At 46.3% G+C, this 20,195-nt stretch overlaps 1 long non-coding RNA gene across 3 annotated transcripts; it reads right to left on the bottom strand.

The window, feature by feature from the left end:
• Positions 1–1,264: 1,264 nt before the first annotated feature.
• Positions 1,265–15,168, bottom strand: LOC310893725. Of its 3 annotated transcripts, none has more exons than XR_014579244.1 (3): positions 14,950–15,168; positions 14,399–14,495; positions 1,265–2,406 (listed from the first exon to the last, which is right to left on the bottom strand). It is a non-coding gene; the product is annotated as an uncharacterized lncRNA (long non-coding RNA). The 3 variants fall into 3 exon arrangements; XR_014579245.1 differs by lacking the exon at positions 1,265–2,406 and adding an exon at positions 5,887–9,776; XR_014579246.1 differs by lacking the exon at positions 1,265–2,406 and adding an exon at positions 5,887–9,385.
• Positions 15,169–20,195: the final 5,027 nt, after the last annotated feature.

The raw sequence follows: 20,195 nt of genomic DNA, 5'->3' as shown, positions 1-20,195 counted from the left end.
CCCCGTAGCCCGCTGGTGTTGGTGTGGCAGCGTGGAGCTGCATGCCGTGCTCCCACAGACGGCTGGCCCACGCTAATGGGAAGTGAGCTCGCGGCTAGCAGGATGCAGTCCAACTGGCAAAGCTCTACCCTTACTCTTTTTGGAGGGTGGAAAGCCTTTCCTTGCCTCAGCTGTCCTGTTCCTCGGAAAGAGGAAGGATGTTCACTTGGGGCCAAGCTCCTGTTTTTCTGCGCAGCTACATGCCCCGCACACAGAGCAGAGACTGCAGAGATGGGGCTCGCCTGCAGGTTACAGTGGTGCTTTTTAAAACAAAAAAACCACAACTGCAGTAGCTTGCATTTATCTCGTGCTTTGGGTGGCTGTGCCTGCTCTTTAAGCCGGAACAAAGCAGGCAACTGCCTCTGCAGCAGACTGCCCAGGGCAGCAAAACCACCACAGCTCTGCTGCCTGCTTTGCTACGGCCAGAGCTCTGTATTCTGTGCTCCAGGGCCCAAGGGAAGGGGCCCGCCGGGGGCAGCTGAGAGGAACGAGGCTCTGCCAGCAGCCGCGGTCGCTGCTTCCACCCTTCCCATCCTCTGGCAGATGGGAGAGCAGGATCTCTGGGGCTCGCTCCCTGCTGGTCTGTCCGGCAGCCCCACGGGAGCTCCCTGTCACTGCCTTTCCCTGCTGTGCCTGGGCGAGGGATGGCCTTGGCCCCAGGTGCTGGAGAGCAGCTAAGTTTAATTCAGAAAAGCCCTGCACCAGCTCATGTTGGAGCCCCTGCATTTCGCTGCCCTGTATTCCCCTGTTCTCTCCCCTCATAGCGTCCTGGATCTCTGTGGAGTCCTACGTATGGCCTTCCCCAGGGGGCAGGGGCAGCAGGCACGTGCAGGGAGATGTGCCTTCACCTCCTTCAACAGGGAACCGTAATTGTCAAAACCCCCAACGTACAAGGGGAACGAAGGTAAGCAAAAGGGAGGAGGACTTTGTACTAGTGAAAAATATCAAAGTAAAAATGAACTAGTATAAGGTTAAAAAACTTTTGTAAACACATTAAGAAAAAAGCTCAAATTCCCTGCATGGTTATAATTTTTTCCTGAAGGAGTTAGGTAAGCTAATAAATTAATCCAACTATAATTTATTACTAGAAGACTTACCATCAGGTTTTAAGGGCTCTTACAGTCTCTAATGTATGTGGTTTACATACCCGGACAAAACAGCACATAGATTTTCTGAAACACTCCAGGGAAGAAGACTTCTACAGACCTGACAGTAGGTTCTGGGGGAAAAAAATAAATAAATAAAACTACTTTGTGCTCTTTTAAACAAGAACAGCCAAGTGGTATCTGCATTACTACCGAGCACTTCAATCGCTCTAGGATGATGATGCCACCATTATTAGAATTCACAGAAATCCCTTATTTTCCTCGTTTTGGTACATGTGTCCTGATTACAAACCACTTTGCCGGGTGCGTGGGCTGTGACAAAGTAATATATCTTCATGTAATGAAACATTTTAAGTCCATTTGGTATCTGTAAGAAAACCAAGTCAAGCAATACTATTATCTGAGAAGCGTCGCAGAACCCAGTCTTTTCCGATGATTACACTACTGTAAATCACACCCTACAGTCAACAATAGCAGTAATCTCTTGGGAGACCTAATAATAACAGCTAACAAACTGCTGCTAAGTATTGCTTGTGTAGTTGCATATGGTTTAAGACCTTTGAGATCACGCGTCTTGAGTACGCAACATCCCTTTCTCTGACAGAGTAGCCTAAAATCCATGATTGCTACATAAAAACTTACAAGCAGGCTGGGTAAGTTGGTTTTGAGGCTGGGTGCACTTGCTGTTCGCAAGCATGTTCTCCAGGTGATATCTCCCATCAGCTGCTTGCACGCTGACTGCTGCAGCTATCACTTGACACTGGTACACCCAGCACAGCACCACACACAACTGCACCCAGTTCATGGGCTATCTGGAGTCTTCATCAATGTCCCAGATCTCACATGCAACAATTACTCTTCTCTCAGATGAAGAAATTGTTTGCAAGCCACTAACCATGCACAGCACACGTGAACAGCATCACTTTTCTCTGCAAGCCTCAGAACCAAAGCACAGTTGGCATAAAACCAGGAAAGTAACCTTCATGTAGAAACTTCTGTACCAACATAGATCACACGCAAGCAAGTTCTCGGCATAAAATCGTGGAGTTCTTGAGGGCAGGTTCCTACCCTTTAATGGGAAGGATGGGTAACGGGGAGTGTCTGAATTTTGGCTGTGACCCCATTTATACCCTAAGCGACAGCAGTTTTACTAGATGGCTGCTCAATTCCCTTCTCCCAGGAGGTGGAGATGCTTCCAGGAGGTCATCATACACATGCACACGCTGCCTGCATACTGTGCATCAGCTCATCGGGTTCATGACTAAGAGAAGAGAGGGTACAAAATTAGGGTTCCTTTAATGGACTGGTCTCTTGGCCCAAATCCATCTTCCAGCCTAAATAACCTGGATCCCCACGTGCTGATAAAAAGGGAGGGAAGGAGAGACCCCACCCAAATGGAGGGATTAATTGTGTGAAACCTTCGGGCCATGACTGCTTACAGGGACGGCCAAGGGCAGCTGCAGAGCGAGCACCTCCCGTCCTGTGACTACAGCTGCCTCCCTCGCCAGGTGCCGAAGCGAAAGTGGTATAACAAAGAGAAATCATTTCCAAATCACTTGGATTCACAGGGTGATTCTTAATCCCCTGAAACACAAATACAGCATTATGGTGGGTTTATAGTTGGAACAGAGAACATAACTGGACCGTAACTGCGAGATGTGTCAGAGCTGGTGAGGCAGAGTCAATGCCTGCCATCGTTCTCATGTGCCCAAGTGACTGCAGCCAAATAGGCACAACCTTGTTCCCCTCGTGTCAAACGGGCTTTTGTTACTGAAGCCAATGGCCAAGCACAATCAGCCAGATATTTTTGGCATCTATCAACCAAGAATTTTTGTTTGTCACCCTTTGTCTTGTACCAGGCTGCACGAAACATGAGAGCTAAGAAATAAATACAAACAACTCATCTCCAGTGTTATGTGAACCCTTCCCGTGAGCTTTGTAAACTGAGGGTCGTTACCACCCTTTTGGTGAAATATGAAGTGTTCCAAGTAGTGCCCTGGCTTCACCCCATGCTTTCATAACCCCTGGGAAACAGCACATCGAACCCCACTGGTCTCAGGGAAACCCCATCTGTAGACAGTTTATTTCAGCACCCGTCTCCACATCCTTCTGATTTATCTAATGGTGAATCAGAAGCCAAATTCTCCATAGGCCTTGACTTGTCCTTCTGAAGGACAGAGAGTGCAAAACCCATCCTTCCTGCACATTTCCTGGGTACAACATCATGGGGACATGCAGACCTCTCCAGAGCCTTTGGGCAATAACCACCCCACCACCACCAAGGAGTGTTTATATCTTTTATAAAAAAATAAGCCACACAGTAGATTTCTGGAAAAAAAAAAAAGCAGCAGAACCCTGCTCTTCCACCTTTCACACACATGCTCTGTTCATTGTGCTTAATGGTTTCTCAGTTAATCCCTCTAACTATGAATTACAGCAACAGGAGGGGAGACTGCACCCACTGCAGAAAAGTTACACAATGCTGGTGGTTGGGGTGCTCTCTGGAGAATGGGAGAGGTGCTTTGAGTCCGTGAGGTGGAAGAGGAGACTGAGCCCACATCAGAGAGCGGGGGGAAGCATCCTCACCCCTGGGTTGCTGGATAAAGAGGGCAGCATCCCTGGATAAGGAGGCAGCATCCCTGTCGTGGCTCTATTTCAAGCGAAGGCAGTAGCCTACAATAGCCCTTCTGCAGATTGATCTGCATCTGCTGCTGGAGTAGAGAACGTGGGCAAGAGGCTGGCACCGAGCTGCTTCGCTCTGTCAAGGCTGACACATCGCCGGGCACGCTCCCAGCAGGGTTCAGATGTCCGGGTGCCGTCCAGCAGTCAGTCAGTCAGCAGCTGCGTGAGGATACGGAGGGCTGCAGGCTTGGACTGAGATTTTGACCCGACACCCTGACCAGCTCACGTAGCATGGACTTCTCATCGACAAAAGTTTCCCAGTATTGCTACCGGTACTGGATCAGAAGTGGTGAAAGCATTGGAGAAAAAAATTAGAGGAGAAGCTTTAGAGGAGAAAAAGAATTCAAGGGGAGATGGGCCTCATAATTCTCCCAGATCTCCTCTGCCTTCAAGGCCATGCCCCTACCACCTCCACTACCTTCTGCTTCCAGCTTTTCCAAACTAACGTCACAAGCTCAGGCCAAGACACTGGACAAGGTTAGAAATCCTGTCCTCCAGCATACATTTCTAAGCAGTTCTTAAAAAGCACAGCCCAAATCCAGCATTAACAGGTATCCTTACGCTCCTCCTTTGCACCTCTGTAATGGGAGTGGGTGGCCAGGTTTTGGGAGGAGGGAGGTGGCCCCTGGGGGATGGGGATGCAATTTTCTGATCCCCTAAAAATGAATACTTGAAGTTATAGCTCATTTTTTGGTTCAGAAAGAGAGGAACTTTGTTGTTTACTTTGTCCCAAAACAAACACAAATTTGATCAAGAATATGAACCACTAAGAAATGAGCTCCACAGCACAATCGGTAACACCACCTTCCTTGGAAGATGATCGGATTCCCTCCACCCTCCACCCCCCCTTCCCACACCAAAACAAGCAAACAAACAAAACCAGCCAACCAACCAAAAAAACAATAACAAAACCTCCTCAAGCCATCACAGCCCTGTGATATTAATCTTAAAAACAAGGACAAATAATGATAAAGTTATTCAGAGGAAGCATTCATCTGGAGATCTGCAGAAGCTACTTACTGAAACTGGAAATGAAGCACTAGAAGAAGAAAAATCCAAGTGGAAAAGCAAGAGGGAAAGCTGAAGCCACAACAGGAAAGCTAAGGGTACACATTGCCAAAAAGACGGCCTTCTGCAAATGATAATTGAAACCCCATGGCAGGCCAAATGCAGGAGCATCCCCTATAGCAATCCTGCTGTCGAAAGGACCATTGAAGCAAAGCGTAAAAGGGAATGAGTTCACCAGAAAATCAAAAACGGCTTGCCACAGATCAGTGCAGCCATCCTCATATACAAAGTGTTTTCCATCAGCAGGCATACTTCATTTCTTAAACTGTACAGCTACCCAAGGCTACGCAGTCACCATCAGAGAAACTTGATCAAGAGAAGAAACGACACACACACAGGCAGACCTTCCAGATTTTCCTCTGTCTGGCATTCCTCTGTTCTTAGTACTCTCCTTCCTGCCAACTTGTCTAGATTAAGGACATTTGGCCCCACGTAACCCTATCTATGTACAAACCCTTAATGTAAACATGCATTGCAAAGATTTTGCCAGAAGCTTGGGGTGCAGCAGTACTACAGGCTTATCTTTGGCCATCTACTAAATGACTTCCTTTTAATTCAATTAACAAATTCTCACCTCGATGAGCCACAGGGCCACACAGGAGGCAGGTATTGACCTTGTGCTCCTGCAGGACAAGACCCACAGGAGGTGCTGGGGATGGCACGGTGGTTACTGCCACTAGAGTGCTGGGGTTTACTCGGAGATCCCTTTATTTTTCTTGGCTGAGACTTTAAATTTATCTATACAGAACACACATTTTGAATGGCACTCTGTTATAGAAATAGCACAACTAGAAAAAATATTGTATGTGCACACACGTGGGGGTGCACCTTGTAAGTAGTTTATGGTAGTTAAGCAAAAGCTAAGCAATAAACTCTGATTTCATTTGCTAAAATATAAAAAGCAACATTGCTAATGAGCCACTAAGAGCTATTCAATAGACTGTCTATTAAAGAAAATCTTGCCAGGATGCTAAAGTGGCTTATAGCCATCTCGGGTATCTGGGGAAGAGTGAAATGGGTCTGGTGCTTTTGAAGTTCCGTGGGGTTTTGAGAAATCCAGACATCTGCATTTTAATCTTTGGAAAATCCTGAGATCAGCAAGACTATCGTCTGCAGGATTTAACCACAAGTTGGACCCACCTCTTCACAAGTCTAGAAGTCTTATGATTGTTGTAAAAACCCTTTTTCTTATATGTACACGTAATGATGGGGTTTGCACTGTAAAACATTTGTCTTCAAATGACAGGGTAAGAACATGATAATTCACGCTTTCTGCATAACCGAGTTACTAGATGCGTCTCAATGACTAATTCAAATAACTGCAGCTTTTCACCTGCTTCTTTGTCTGCAATATTTTCATGGCAGCTGCTTGTGTCAGGCCAGTAGCAGCCACAAAACGAGCGGTGTGAGCAGCACGGAGGCAAGAACACGCAGCGCCAAGCCATCGAGCAGCAGCCAAGCAGAAGCCCGGGAGGAAGAAACTCCAGCGAAGCGCAGAGCTGATGTCCAGCAGCTTTGGCACCTCCTGGCCGTGTACTTATATAGCAGCAGTTTTGCTGACAGATGTGCTTTTTAATAAGTTCCACTTTTCTCTCTCGTTGCTGTTACTTTCATATTTCCACGTCAGTAAAGATGTGAATGCAGACCCTAATTTTCAAAGCATTTGAGATTTTGAGTTGAGCGGGACACTGAAGTAACTACCCCTGTGAGCAGGGATCTCCAACTAGGTACGTAGTAACAATGACTTCCCTTTTGATAAAAAAAAATGAATCATGTCAAACGCTCAGATTTACACACCCCTTCATACGTACTAATCTGCACCGCCTTAACTGCTTTACACATTCCTAATGTTTACTTTAGCTTCTCACATCCTCTGTTAATCAAGCCCGATTTTTCCATGACACAGGCTGCTATCCTGAACTCTTCTAGAAGCTGATATGACACAATCCCCTTTGGAAAATGCAATAAAGCATGGGTGCACACCCAATGGGATATCAACAGTAATTAGAGTCACTGCTCATTAAAAAGTGAAAATAGGTGGATTGTGCTGTAAGGTGAGCAGGTGAGAGCTACGGCAGCAATACTGCACTGCTCCATAAATAAGAGGAAAAAAACATTAGAGCCATTTATGGCACTCATTTCCAACAAGGGCACTCATTCCAGGTATTTAGAACAAAGAACGCAGTGTATTTCATCCTTTTTTTTCATCTTTCTGCTTCTAGACTGGGCAAATTAACATTGTTTTCTTACCACAAGCCTCTGGAGACACTACGCTTTGAGTATGTTTTTCTGAACACTCAAGCTAAAAAAGAAATCAGCCAGCTACCGAGCTTTAAAGGAAGGAGGAAGGCAATGGCATCTCTGTTTGTGCACCCTGAAAACAAGTTATCTTGCTACGAGCCACGCTTGGTGAACAGGGGGTAGGCAGAAGCACAGCAAAATCATCTCCCTCCGACCCAGAGCCAGCCTAACTCGTTAACACCAGTATTTTAGCACACGCCATGGTGATGAGCTTAGGTGAAAAGACTTAGCGACACCTTCAACAAGCCTCATCGTTATCCAGCCTTACCCACGTGCTGACTGGGAGCAAGGAGAGCTGCCTTGTGCAGCTGCTCCACAGCCCAGGCCTGCTCCCAGCCACCGAGCGCAGTGCTGAGTGACCGAGGCCACCTAAAAACCCCAGGGACACCAACTCCATGACAGAGGAAATGTCTGCACCGCTAAAGGGAGAAACACAGAAAAAAGGAAGAAGCATGAGACTGTAACCCCCTCTGCAACATATTTCTATAGAAACTTCCCATTTTATATTGAATATTGTCTTTTTTTTTTCTTGGCGACCAAGCTTTGGCGGAGTAAAGCTTTAGCTGGTGTCTGAGAAAGAAAGCAGAGGTTTGGGATGCTTTTGACTGCTTGGTGGTGGTGGGGCAGAGGCGAAGAGGTAACTTTTTAACTCATGCCGTGGGCTGAGGCAGGACCCCGTGCCAAGGCCACCCCCAGCCATGCAGCTGGGGAGCTCAGGGCCATGTCAGCGCCGTAACACATCTGCACCAGCTTCCCAGGACACACAGATGCTTGGCTCAGTATCTGCCGGACAGGCCGATTTCCTGGGGAAAAAAAATAAAAAAGTCCTCTCCCTGCCGTTCCCCTGCTGTCAAACGCAGGAAGGAGCCATCTGCAGCATGAGCTCACAGGAGCCATGCCCGCAGCTGGGCCGGCTGCAGCGTGCGCACGCAGCTCCAGGCCGCGAGGCCCGGTGACATTCCCCCCGGTGACATTCCCCCCGGTGACATTCCCCCGCCAGCAGGGAGTCCAGGAAGCCGCCTGTTTGGCTTGGACACAGACGCCGTGACACAGACACAGGTGGCCCCATCCGTGGGGGCATGGGGGCGATTCCCCCGGGGACTGTGAGCCCGGTGACAAGCAGGCCCCTCGCTGCAATTACAGCTTATGAAGGCCCTCGTTGGGGTGCCTCCATCAACAGGAAGAGGTGAAATCTCACTTCTGTGCTGCATTCGGGGGAAATTACGATCCAGGCTTGGAAGCCACGCTGCAGCTGACGCTTTATTTCCACCGCAGGCTGGGCCAAGGTCCCGCTCCCCGCTGACCCCGTTGCAGGAGGCAGACATCTCTCCTCTGCCACGGGAAGTTCCTCCAGAGCAGCCAGCTGAAAGGCTTACTCATTAAAGCAATGGCCACCTCACAGTGCATACAGTTGTGATTTTAAACTCCTCTTCCTCAGCTGTTTTTTTTCTATCTTTTGTCAGTTTGTGGTGTAATGCCCTTTTTAAGGTGTTCACTGCCATCTTGTACCTTGTTATTTTGCTCCACTGGAAGAAAGAGTCATTGTATTAAGTGTATTTAAGGGAAAAAGAATAACAAGGATTAAAGCTTGCAACAGCAGGGGCTCCTTCCTTTTCTTGCTGGCCTGCACAAGCTTCAATGCAATTAATCATTTTATTCTGAATAAAATTAGATGAAGACGTATCTCCACCAGGCCTGGGGCAAACAACCCACAGGCTGGCTTGACCAGCACGCTGGAAGTCCTAACGCAGACTCTACCATGACAGTGTCATTTGATTTGGGTGCAGGAGGGAGATGCTCCCGTCAATGATGATGAATGCCATGTGAGAGGTCATATCTCAGGGAAAAAAAGCACAGCTTTCCTAACGGGGAACAGGAGAGGTGAGTCCTCAACAACTTGCTTCAGCAGTCGCTTCCCTCCTGCTTCTGTCTGTGGACTCAAAGCCTCCTTGGCCAAGATGAGCAGTGAGTCACGGCTTGGAGCTCCTCTCACCCTCACCCCCCTCTCTCCTTTTCATCACTGGTCTGGCAGTGGAAAGGCTCCCCGCAGGATCTAGGAGCCAAATCCTGCTGGAACTGCAGTTGTGTCTTGGTGCTCTCATCCCAGCTGCTATGTTGGCTTCTGCATTTAGGAGCTGCTTAAATTTCCTGCTGCCTCAATAGGACACATTTCTTGGTAGACATAGAGCCTGTGATTGTCAGTGAGACCGCAGTGTGAGGAACTGAAAGCCCAGTATTGCACAATGGCTTTGTATCTCTGCTAAAGATTTCATTTGCAGCTCTGTTCTGGAGTTAAAGCAAGTTCACTGCCAGCTACGGTAACTAAAGTATTCAGTAAGAATAATTTATTTTACTTGATGCTTCTTCTGACCACAAATGGGTAACATTTTTTACAGTCTTTTCTTGTAACTACGTAGTGAAGAGGTTCAATGAAAACAATTTTTGCCTATGGCTTGCTGAATACTACCAATACCACAAAGTATTTTTGTTCAGCATTCAAATATGCTGTATGATTGGTCACCCACATTAAACAATATGGTTTCTATTCCGTAACCAGTTTCCTACAAAGGCCAGAACTATCTGGAAAAAATCAAAGAGGCATTGAAAGAGGATATAGGGAGAGAGATAAATTGCTGAATTTTCTAAATCTCATCTCTTTCTTGCTAAGGAAAGTACCTTATGTAAGGCTGCACACGTGCAGTTCAACCTTTAAAAGACCCATGTTCTTTCTTCAGTTGCAGATAGACCTGTCTAGGTGGTATTTCAGTCAGCACATCTACTCAGAGCCCTGCCTTGTGCGCACATGCTTTGAGCTTTTATTGCAAGAGGTGTGGACAGGTCTCAGTTTGGCTTCATTTACTGCTTTCAAAACTAAATGCCAACATGAAGGTTCACAGAGATGCTTACTTTCATATGGCACATATCTCACTATTTCACATAATTTACCAGCTCTATGAATGGGCCATCTCTGCTTTACATCATGCTGCGGCTGGCTAAGTGGAGCACTCCAAGTGCGCAAAGGGCACAGGACTAGAAGGCTGTGCATCTGCTCAGGTCCTGGGGGCATCGGACCTCATCGAGCAAGCAGTTCCCCTCTGTCACCAGAACAAACCTTGATGAAGCAGAAGCAATGTCTGCTTTCAGCCAAAGGACTGCTTTTTTGCACCTCCAGTACCCCCAACCCATTATCCTGTTTTCCAATGCCCTGGTACTCAAGCTTACAAGTTTTAAAAAGTTACAAGTTTTAAAAAGCATTTTAAGAGCATCCAACCAAATAACAAGTTTAATGTCCAAACTCAAACAATAGCAATCTCAAAATAAGCTGAACTGTCAGCTTTGTCAAACCTGACTGTCCCAAAAACCTTATCAAAACTGCTCTGTCTGTGGCTTGAGACACCTTTGTATTTTATTTGGTAATGCAAGGTCTATGACTTTTCATGCTAGAGGCAGCCAAGGATATTTAAACTCACAGCTTACACTAGGCTAAGTGTTATGTCTAAATCTGTCAATCAACTTAAACAAAAAAAGCATCTATATTTTGAATGTTCAGGTCTGCACTTTGCCTTTATGGCTGGTGAATGTGTTGAAGCTTGATGTAATATAAATGCTTGGCTTTCACATGGATATAACAAATCTCAAAATATTTGAAAAGTTCTCAACATGAACATAAAGAGCTAGCACTGCAGTATATGGTAAGTTCTCAATAATTTCACAAAACAGATAAGAAACCATTTACTCTAATATAAATCCAAGAAACACAGTTGTTACTGGTCTTTAAATGGTAGTTGGCTCTGACTGCTTGCTATCTATAGCAATAACGTGTCAAGCCTGGGCAGTATGGATAATGTTTAAAAAGTCTACGTTTCATTTATTTAAGCTTGCATGAGCATACTTTAAGAATGAACACTGGGCTCTTATTTTAGCCAATGTTAACTATAGATTATTATTTGTTTTTTTAGCACAAACATATTTACACTTTTAATATGTATTTTTCTCAAAATGTGCATGCTGCTGCACAACTTCAGCAGTAAGAACGATACATGCAGCCCCTAAGACAGCATGGCAAAAAACAAATGAGAAGATACACGGTGTTGAGAGTCAGGTACTGAAATATACAGCCTTGGCAAACCTCTGCTTATGTAACGAGCTGTTTGAGAGCATTTAGTATGTTAAAAAGATCAAATAACAAAAGCTGAGTACTGTCTGCCTCTGTTACTTATGCAGGTAATCCTGGGGGGGGCTGAGACAACTTAAATACTGTGTTACATAAATGCAAGTGGATGTTAAACATTCTAGGTGGCTTTCAAACCCTCAATCACAACCTCTACAATATTCAAAATGGTTTCTCAGATAAATCATATGGCCATCATGGAATGCTGTATCATGGAAAAATTACATACTTTAATGAGGATTTAGTTAAACAAACAAAACCTTTTCTGCATACCAGGTAGTAGATTGCATAAATGAAACCCTTAAGAAATTGTGAAAGAAAGAAACTAGTAAAAGTGTGCATTATCCATGCAACAAATTCCAACAATGACAATTTAAAGTGTAATATCAGCAGAAACTATTAGCAAAATACATTTACTGGGTACTGAAACAGAAAATACATTATCATTTGCTGGAACCAGCCAAAATAAATATCTGCCAAAGAATAAAACTATTTACATGGAAACATTCCTATGGGGCTATGTATTTGATGCTTTTTCTTCATATTGGTATTTGAACTGGGTCACATACATTCCTGTTAAGATGACATTTTATAACATATTTATAGAAACTCATCCTGTCTGCCACATCTTGTTTCAATTAAAATTTGATCTTGAAACAAGACAGAAGGATGGTGGGACCCTATTGTACAGGCTACTGATGATATATTAAAATTTTATGCTGCACTTTGACTGGATGGGAAGGCTTGCAGGAAAATACCAACACAGAAACACTGCCCTGAAAAACCTGGGAAGTGTCCTTCTATAGCAAGAGTAGAAGAGTCCCTGACACCTTTTCTCATACCATCTGTATGCTGTGCTCCTAAGCCTCTATATATCATGAATCAGTTCCAAATCTACTAGCCCTGCAATTCCCACTTCTTTTGCCTTTTTATATTATGTTTCTTCTCCCAGTTAACTGTTTGGTTGTTGTTGTTGTTGTCATTTTTGTCTCTCTCACTTTTTTTTTTTTAAGAGCACAAGACCACATCCAGTTTGGAACAAAATTTCCCATTTCAGATTTTTATTTAAGCAAAGCTCTTGGTGTATTTCTATTTCAAGCATGCTTCTGGGATGTAGATAAGGTTTTCTGCATGTAGCTGAACTCACAGATCCTGGCTGGTTTATTATTTTTTCCAATTGAATTCCATGTCCCTTCCTTCCATCCCAATAACTCCAGTCCACCTCTACCACCTGCTGTGACCTCAGCTTTCCCAGTATTTACCATCAGTTTTCTTTTCCACAGGTCTCCTGCCTGCAACACTACCTCTGGCTCCCTCCCAAGTCCCCTTGGCCCTCCCTGAGTATGAGGGAGCTCTCTTCCACATTTTTGGCTGGCTGGAAGTGATGTGTGTGGACATAAGCAGGGCAAGAGATGAGGTTAAAATTGTGAGGAAAGAACAACAGAAAGTTTGAAGGGCTAAAGAGATGATCGGTAAACTTACAGCTGCTGCCTCGCCTCCAAAAGAAGGTGCCTTCAGGCTGCATATGGTTCAGTGCAGACTTTTAAAATAGTTGTGCTCTTTCTCAAAAGATCTGGAAACTCTCTGGTCACCCTTCATTTTCATGGAACCAGACAGTTCCTCAGTACCTTGGGACCCTCTGTCCTCTCAAGTGAGACTGAGATTAGCTGGCACAAAACCCCCTGGACAAGTGGCGGAGGGAGGTTGCGCTGTACCTTTATGTAACACAAGAACAACACTGCAGCTGCCGGTGCCCTCGCCCAGCATTCGTGGTGAGGAGCCAGATGACTCAGGAGCATTGCCCCAGGGTGCCAGAAAGCAACCCTGTGTCTCCTGTGCACGTCACCTCCCTGTCCCGACTGTCCCCAGCAGCCGCTCCGCACGCATCCCCACGCTGACCTGAGTCCCCGTGACATCTCCCTTCTGCCTCTCACAGCAGCCTGGCCTGCCGTATTCCCTCCTGCACACACACTCACGTTTCCTTCCTCCATTCTTCTGTCTCTGAAATTAGTCAACTTTAATGTTTTTATGTTAATTGCTTTTGAATAACAGCCTTTCTGGAAAACAAAAGGCTTCCCAGAGTATTGGTTTCCTTGGAAGTGTTCCCATGGCCAACTAAAAGCTGAAATAACAACAATAATAGGAAAATTTCCACATAATATATAAGACTTTTACTCAACAACTAGAGAAAAGGTTGTGGGTTCTGTTTGGGTTTTTGTTTGGTTTTGGTTTTGCATTTTCAGGTCAGCTTCCTCCACTCTGTCCTCCCAATCTCCCACTTCCCCAGAGCTGCCAGGAATAAGGAATAAAGCAAAGAATCACTGCAGTCCCCTTTAAAAGGGTGAGAGGCAGCGACCATATTTACTGAGAGCACCCTCAGTTAGTAGGAGCAAGGAGCTGCATGGCATGGCCGCCTGCCTTGGCTTGTATTCCTCTGTTGTTAAAAAGAACAGGAAATGGTGGTCATTTCTAAACCGGAAAAATTTGCAAGAAAGCTTCAACAAACCACAAGAAACTAAAACGCATGGCAACAATCACAAGGCTCATGACAAAAGTGGAAAAGCTGACAGCTTTGATTCACGGTCTGTTAAAGGTTACGATGCTGCCATAAAGTACTATGGAAACAAAACCGCAGTTTTGTACGTTAAGCAGGTAGCTGCTTCAGCAAACAAACCCAGGGCTCACTCTTTTTCATATATTTGTAGGCAAGATGGTGGTGAAGTGGGGCTGGCCTCAAAAAGGCAGTGAAGCTTTGGGGTGGGGGAAGGAGCTGTGAAAGCCGAACTCACTCGCAGAGCAGTACATCCCCTCTCTTGCTTGCCTGGAGCCAAGCCAGAGGTCAAGGCTGCTAAAGTCTGCCTTGCTCTACCTGCCTTCCTTCTGATCTCTGGAGCTTCCTAATGCCCCTTTCCACCCTTGGAAACAGAGGTCAAATGACAGCATTTGGACAGTGGCACAACCGGAGCCAACAGCATCTCTACAGCCAGCCTGAGTGGTTGAAGGATTCATAACCACGTAGATGCTCTCCTACCTTTGTGTCTTCTGCCCCACCAGTCACCGACTTGAAGATATTCTGCTACTTCTTTTCAGCTTGTTCCTCCTCTGTTATGCTCCACTTCCGTAAACTTCTAAAAAAAAAAAAAAATTGATTTAAGAGGTGCTGTAAAGGAAGACATAAATTGCACTCATCTCATTTCAGTGTAGGATTTTTCTCACAGCATGCACATAATGTTTGTTAACTTCTAAAATATCACAGAGTACCACAATCTCATATGTTGAGTTGGCAGAAAGGGAGGAATAGCACATCAAGACCTAGCTTCCACAGCGACTGGCACGCTCGCGGGCTTGGCAGGAAAGCCGCTGCTGAACCATCTTCTGTGAGCACAGAGATTTCCCCTGTGGGGGCACTGGCACAGCTCTGCATGGGAATGCCTGCACATGGGGCTGCCAGCAACGAGGGGAAAAAGGGAAGGAGTCCGTGCTCATGGGCCCACCTTCATGCCACTGACACTACGGTGTGTGTAGGGTAGAGGAAGATAAAGCAGAGGACCAGGTGGGGTTTGGTGCTTTAGAAATCTTTACCTTTTGACAGGGCTAAAGGGCTCCCCAAAGATCTTCCAGCACATTTCCATGCAGAGGAACACTGGTAGGAAAGCCCTCACCGTGATGTTTCTCAAAACCAATTGCTTCTAAGTCGAAGAGGACATGAAAGGGAGAAAGAAAGGAGTCCAAAATAACCTCAAGGAGGAGAGAGAAAGGAGTGCTTGCAAGTGAGAAGAAAGCAAGCCCCAGCCCACAGCAGCCCTTATAAAACAAGCCCTGAGAGGCTGCAGGTGCTCCTTTCCTCCAGCTTTAAAGGAACAGCTAGCAGCAAAGCTGCTGGAGATTGCACAGGGCCTCAGAGCTAGGCAGGCACCAGCCAGCCTAGCCTATCAAAATGAGCCCCCAAACCAGAAGATATGTTTTTAATCCTTCTTGAAAAATCTTTTTTTTCAAGAAAAAGAAAAATTTTCTGCATTCGGTGATAGCCATTGCGTGTACTGACACCTCCATGAGCTTTGTGAAGCTGCCTACCTAGGTTCCACCTGCAAGGGGTAATGAAAGGAGCCCTGTCAGCCAGAAGAAAAACAGCTCCTAAAACGGAGACCTATACAGACAGTATTTTGAGAGTGACCCAGTTTTCAGAAAGGCGTTTCCATTTCCTTAGACAAACAGTATTAAGGTGTTGCTTGCACTATGTTAAAAAGGAGATAAAAAGCTTGCCGTGAACTTGTTACACTTGTTTGATACCCACTGCCTCTGCCCATGCATGGAGCTGAGCCACTGCAAGGCTGGTAAGATAGAGAAGGATCACAGCATCCACCAGCAGCACACACTTGAAGCTGTGTTATGTCAGTTCAGATCCTGTTCTTTTTGAATATGTGAAGCTTTGTACCCAAAACCTGCCACCAAAAGCCCAAAAGTCTACCTTGGTAGACTCTGCTGATTCCAGTAGAAGATGGGCACTGATGGACAGAGACTGAGGTGCCACAGAGCCTGGTACTGGTATTGCACTAGACCACACACACAGACATCACGGTTCACCAGAGGTCCTGTTCCCGAAGGTATTTAGGCTTTCAGTACACACTGCAGTCACTGGGGGCAGTTCCCTAACTACTCCGGGGCCATCATTCTGTAGTGGCTTTCTCTTTTCAGATCACAGCAAACGGGGGATGGTATCAGCATGTATCTTAATTTTATGCCTCTGAGTACCACACAGAGTAAAGATAGATCCCTGCCCATAGCAGGGGGTTGGAACTAGATGATCTTTAAGGTCCCTGCCAAGCCATTCCATGATTCTGTGATCCCCAGGGTATGCAACAGAAAAGAGAAAGCCGGAGAGAAGAGCCAACTGAAAAGACAAACATATGTGAGCCTGAGGTTATGAGTCTATCACTGTTGGGCAAAAAGCATTTATTCATTCAGAGATGGGAAAATAAACAGAAAAATCAATACTCCGTCCCTCTATGCTGCACATTACCCAGATGAAAATAATTAGAATGCATCTCACTGCTTATCATCTGCAGCCTTAACGAAGCATAAGTGCACTGTGCTCTTCCAGTACTCCAGAGTCCTGGAGCAGGGACAAATTCCTGTCAGACACCGAGACGGGTGAAGTAGCCACTTTGGCTTTGCAAACTCGCATGAAGCACTGAGAGACAGCCACCAGCCCTGTGTAAGCACTGCCGTGGAGCTTGGACTGCCTCCTGGCTGAGTCTACATCCAACATGGAGAGAGCACAGAGCGACGCATGGCTCCTGCAGATGGATCCGCGCGCTGGCAGTGGATGTTTACTGCAAGGTGGGAAAAATGTGGAAAGCGGCGATCATGCCTGAAGATGTGCAGAGATCAACAGCAGAAAGGGACTTCAGTGTAACTATCTTCATCACCGTAGGATTTTGCTCTTAATCTCCCCCACTTGCCAAGAGAAGCTATAACCATCTCGAGCTATTTCAGTTGGGGCTGTCTCGATGCTGTCAGCAAACTGTTTGAAGTTCCTGCAATTGAAGGATAAGCAGCTTTTATGTAGAAAAAGCTGGCACTTCATAATTTTTAAAAACTAAATTCAGACATCAAGCAAGGAAGTCTTTAAAAGCTGCCACTGATGCAGATTTTGTACAAAGAATGACTGCTTTTCTCTCAATTTGTGGAAAGGTAAAAAAGTGGCTCTCTCCCTGCCAGCAGGCTGAAAGCAGCTACGGGATAAACCTGTCACTCCATGCTCAGCTTAAAAAAGAGGCTGAATATAAATGTAGAAATACCAAAATGTGTTGGATGACAGGAAAAAAAAAAAAGGAAAGAAAAGAAAAACGTTGGCAATTACTATTGGCAATAGTAATTACCATTAAATATAGCAAGTAATGAATGCACGGCTCCATGAGACTGCCTTGCAGAATTGTCTTAGTGGCAGCACCTTCTCTCCTTTACGTTTCCTCTCTTTTCTCCTTCCTTGCACCGCACACACTGCAGCCAGCTCTCCGCCGCTGTGACCACACCTGGCAATGCGCAGCCTGCCTGAGGGCCTGTGTGAACACAACAAGGAACTGTGTTAATCCTTCATGCAGGTTGCTTTGTCGGGGACAGCTCTGGACATCGGCACAATAGTGGTTTATTAGGTGTTTGTTACAGACTGATTAGGGGGTGCTGCGTTGCGTATCAGTGCAGCCAGCTCTCTGACGTGTTCTCCCAGGCAGCAACTGCACAGCGTTGCCAGCAGTATGCACTGGATGCAGCTACTTTACTGTACCTAAACCAGGATTCATTCTTCTGCTGATCTGGGAAAGACATGAATGTTTTCAGGCACAGAGGTGAATCGTGTTCCACTTGTGCGCTGTACATGTATACGGGTGTCTAATTTAGTGCACTTTCACCTCGTATCACTAGCATGCACATATTGCAAACAGGACAACTGAGCAGAAAGTTTGGGAACTTTTTTCATCTCATGGATTTAAAAAGAAATACTTAAACAGCACATCAGTTACTGTATTGAACAATAGGCTAATAAACTCTAGTATTGCATATGCTATATAGTAAAAGTTAACAATCCCTTATTCTTCAGATTAAGTGTCTTCTCTCACAAAGCATACCCTGAAGGACTCAGCAACAATATTTCTATCATCTATCTAGGTACTTATATGGCTCCCATCACTGCTGTATCTGGTTTTATCGTAGCTGTGAAATACAGAGCCATAGAATCTAATATAGAATCAGAACCATGAAACAATGTTTGCCCAACTGCTTTATAACCCAACAAAGAAAATGAAACGAGAATCCCAATAAGCTCCAAGCCCTTTTTATGATGCTGAAACACTCACCTTCTAAGTTATCGATAAAAAATTGCTATTGTTAAGATTAAGTTTGAGCATCACCTGGAAGAAAGCCACCACCTCCCAAGAGACTGTGATGTGAGCTACAGAGAAGGAGAGGAGGGTGTGATTCCCATTTCTTCTTTTATGAAACCCTAAAATAGAAAATATTTGCTCTATTGACAACAACCAATTGGTATGAGTGGCTTCTAATTTTGCTTCTGTAATAAAACAGGAAGGAAGAAACGAGAAGTGCACACAAGAAAGAAAGTGCACATACACTGCATTTGCTACGACCTGCCTCTCAGAACAAAATGGTATTACCTTCTCAGGGAAGACCTAGTTCATTTTGGCCCCATCATTACTAGCATCTTTGCAAAGTAAATGCAAGATACACCACTGGACATGGTGTTGCACTCACCGCAGAGATACGATCAACAGCACAAGCCAGTTTACTGTGAAACAATTGAGACTGTGAGAACATGAAGCTTTCGTATGCCTTCTTGTGAGCACAGCCTACTTTTAGTGATGCTCAGGTATTTTCATCTCAGGCAGAAGCAAGAGCATGGTTTTTACTTGAAGGAAGTACCAGGCAGGTGAAGAGGTCCAGCCAGTGTATTGGGCTTACGTGGCAAGGTTTTGGTAGCAGGGGGGCTGCAAAGGTGGCCTCTGTGAGCAGAGCCCAGCAGCTGCCCCATGTCAGAGCAGAGCCAGCTCCAGCCGGCTCCAAAAGGGATCTGCTGCTGGCCAGAGCTGAGCCAGGGAGCAACGCTGGGTGGGACTCTGGGAGAGCAGATCTAAGGAAGAGGGGAAAAACGCCATGCAACAGCAGCTGGGAAAGAGGAGTGAGAAGCAGCCCTGCAGCCCCCAAGGTCAGTGCAGGAGCAGGGCAGGAGGAGCTCCAGGCACGCAGCAGCAGTTCCCCTGCGGCCTGTGCAGAGGCCCCTGGTGGAGCAGGCTGTCCCCCTGCAGCCCATGGGTCCCACACGGAGCAGATCTCCACGCTGCAGCCCGTGGAGGAGCCCCCGGTGGAGCAGGTGGATGTGGCCTGGAGGAGGCTGCGGCCCATGGAGAGCCCCCGCAGGAGCAGGCCCCGGGCCGGAGCTGCAGCCCGTGGAGAGGAGCCCACGCAGGAGCAGGGGTCTGGGGGGAGCTGCCGCCCACCCGTGGGGGACCCGTGCTGGAGCAGTTTGCTCCTGGGGGATGGATGGAGCCCGTGGTAAGGACCCATATCTGGAGCAGTCCTTGAAGAGCTGCTGCCTGTGGGCAGCCCCTGATGGTAATTGGTGAGTGATCTTCCTGTCCTCGTCTCAACCCTTGAGCCCTTTCCATCATATTTCCTCATCCTTTTTCTTTGAGGAGGGGGAGTGAGAGAACAGTGCGGTGGAGTTCAGCTGCCCAGCAGGGTGAAGCCACCAGGGTCAGGCAATGCACAGGGCTGGCGCACAGGACTGCCAGCAGCATGCAGGTGAGCGGACAGGGAACTAACTGCTCCAGAGAGCTCCACAAATCCTGAGTTGTGAGACCTGGTGTGCAGCTGGGCACCTTCAGAGCTGAGGACAATCTGGATGGGAGGTAAAGCAGACTGGTGCTCAGCAGAACATGCGTTGTGAATAGGGATGTGCAGGGAGAAGTATGTGCAGTAGCAGAGAGAGGTTGGGCAGAATACGTACATGATATAAAATCAGAGGGAACACTCTGCTTGCCTAGAGGACAACAGCTGCCATCCATATGGAGATGCATTAAGACTCTCCCCAAGGAAAAGTTCCTCGGGAAACTTTAAAACAGGAAGGCTGTAGGCTGGCAGCAGTTTTACCACTAGGTCAATGGAAACACAGAGAGTTCCCCTTCGTGATCTTACTCAGTTATAGACAAGTCCCACAACCAACATTATTTTGTCAGGGATCTGTCTCAGCTTTCATGCGAGTCTCAGACAAGTTCTTAGTCTACAACATACTACGTCTAGACAGCAAGACCACGGAA

Source organism: Anser anser (genome assembly GCF_964211835.1).
Source record: "Anser anser genome assembly, chromosome: 2".
Taxonomy (NCBI): domain Eukaryota; kingdom Metazoa; phylum Chordata; class Aves; order Anseriformes; family Anatidae; genus Anser; species Anser anser.
Note: the sequence above shows the minus strand (reverse complement) of the source record. Positions and strands in the feature narration are given on the sequence as shown.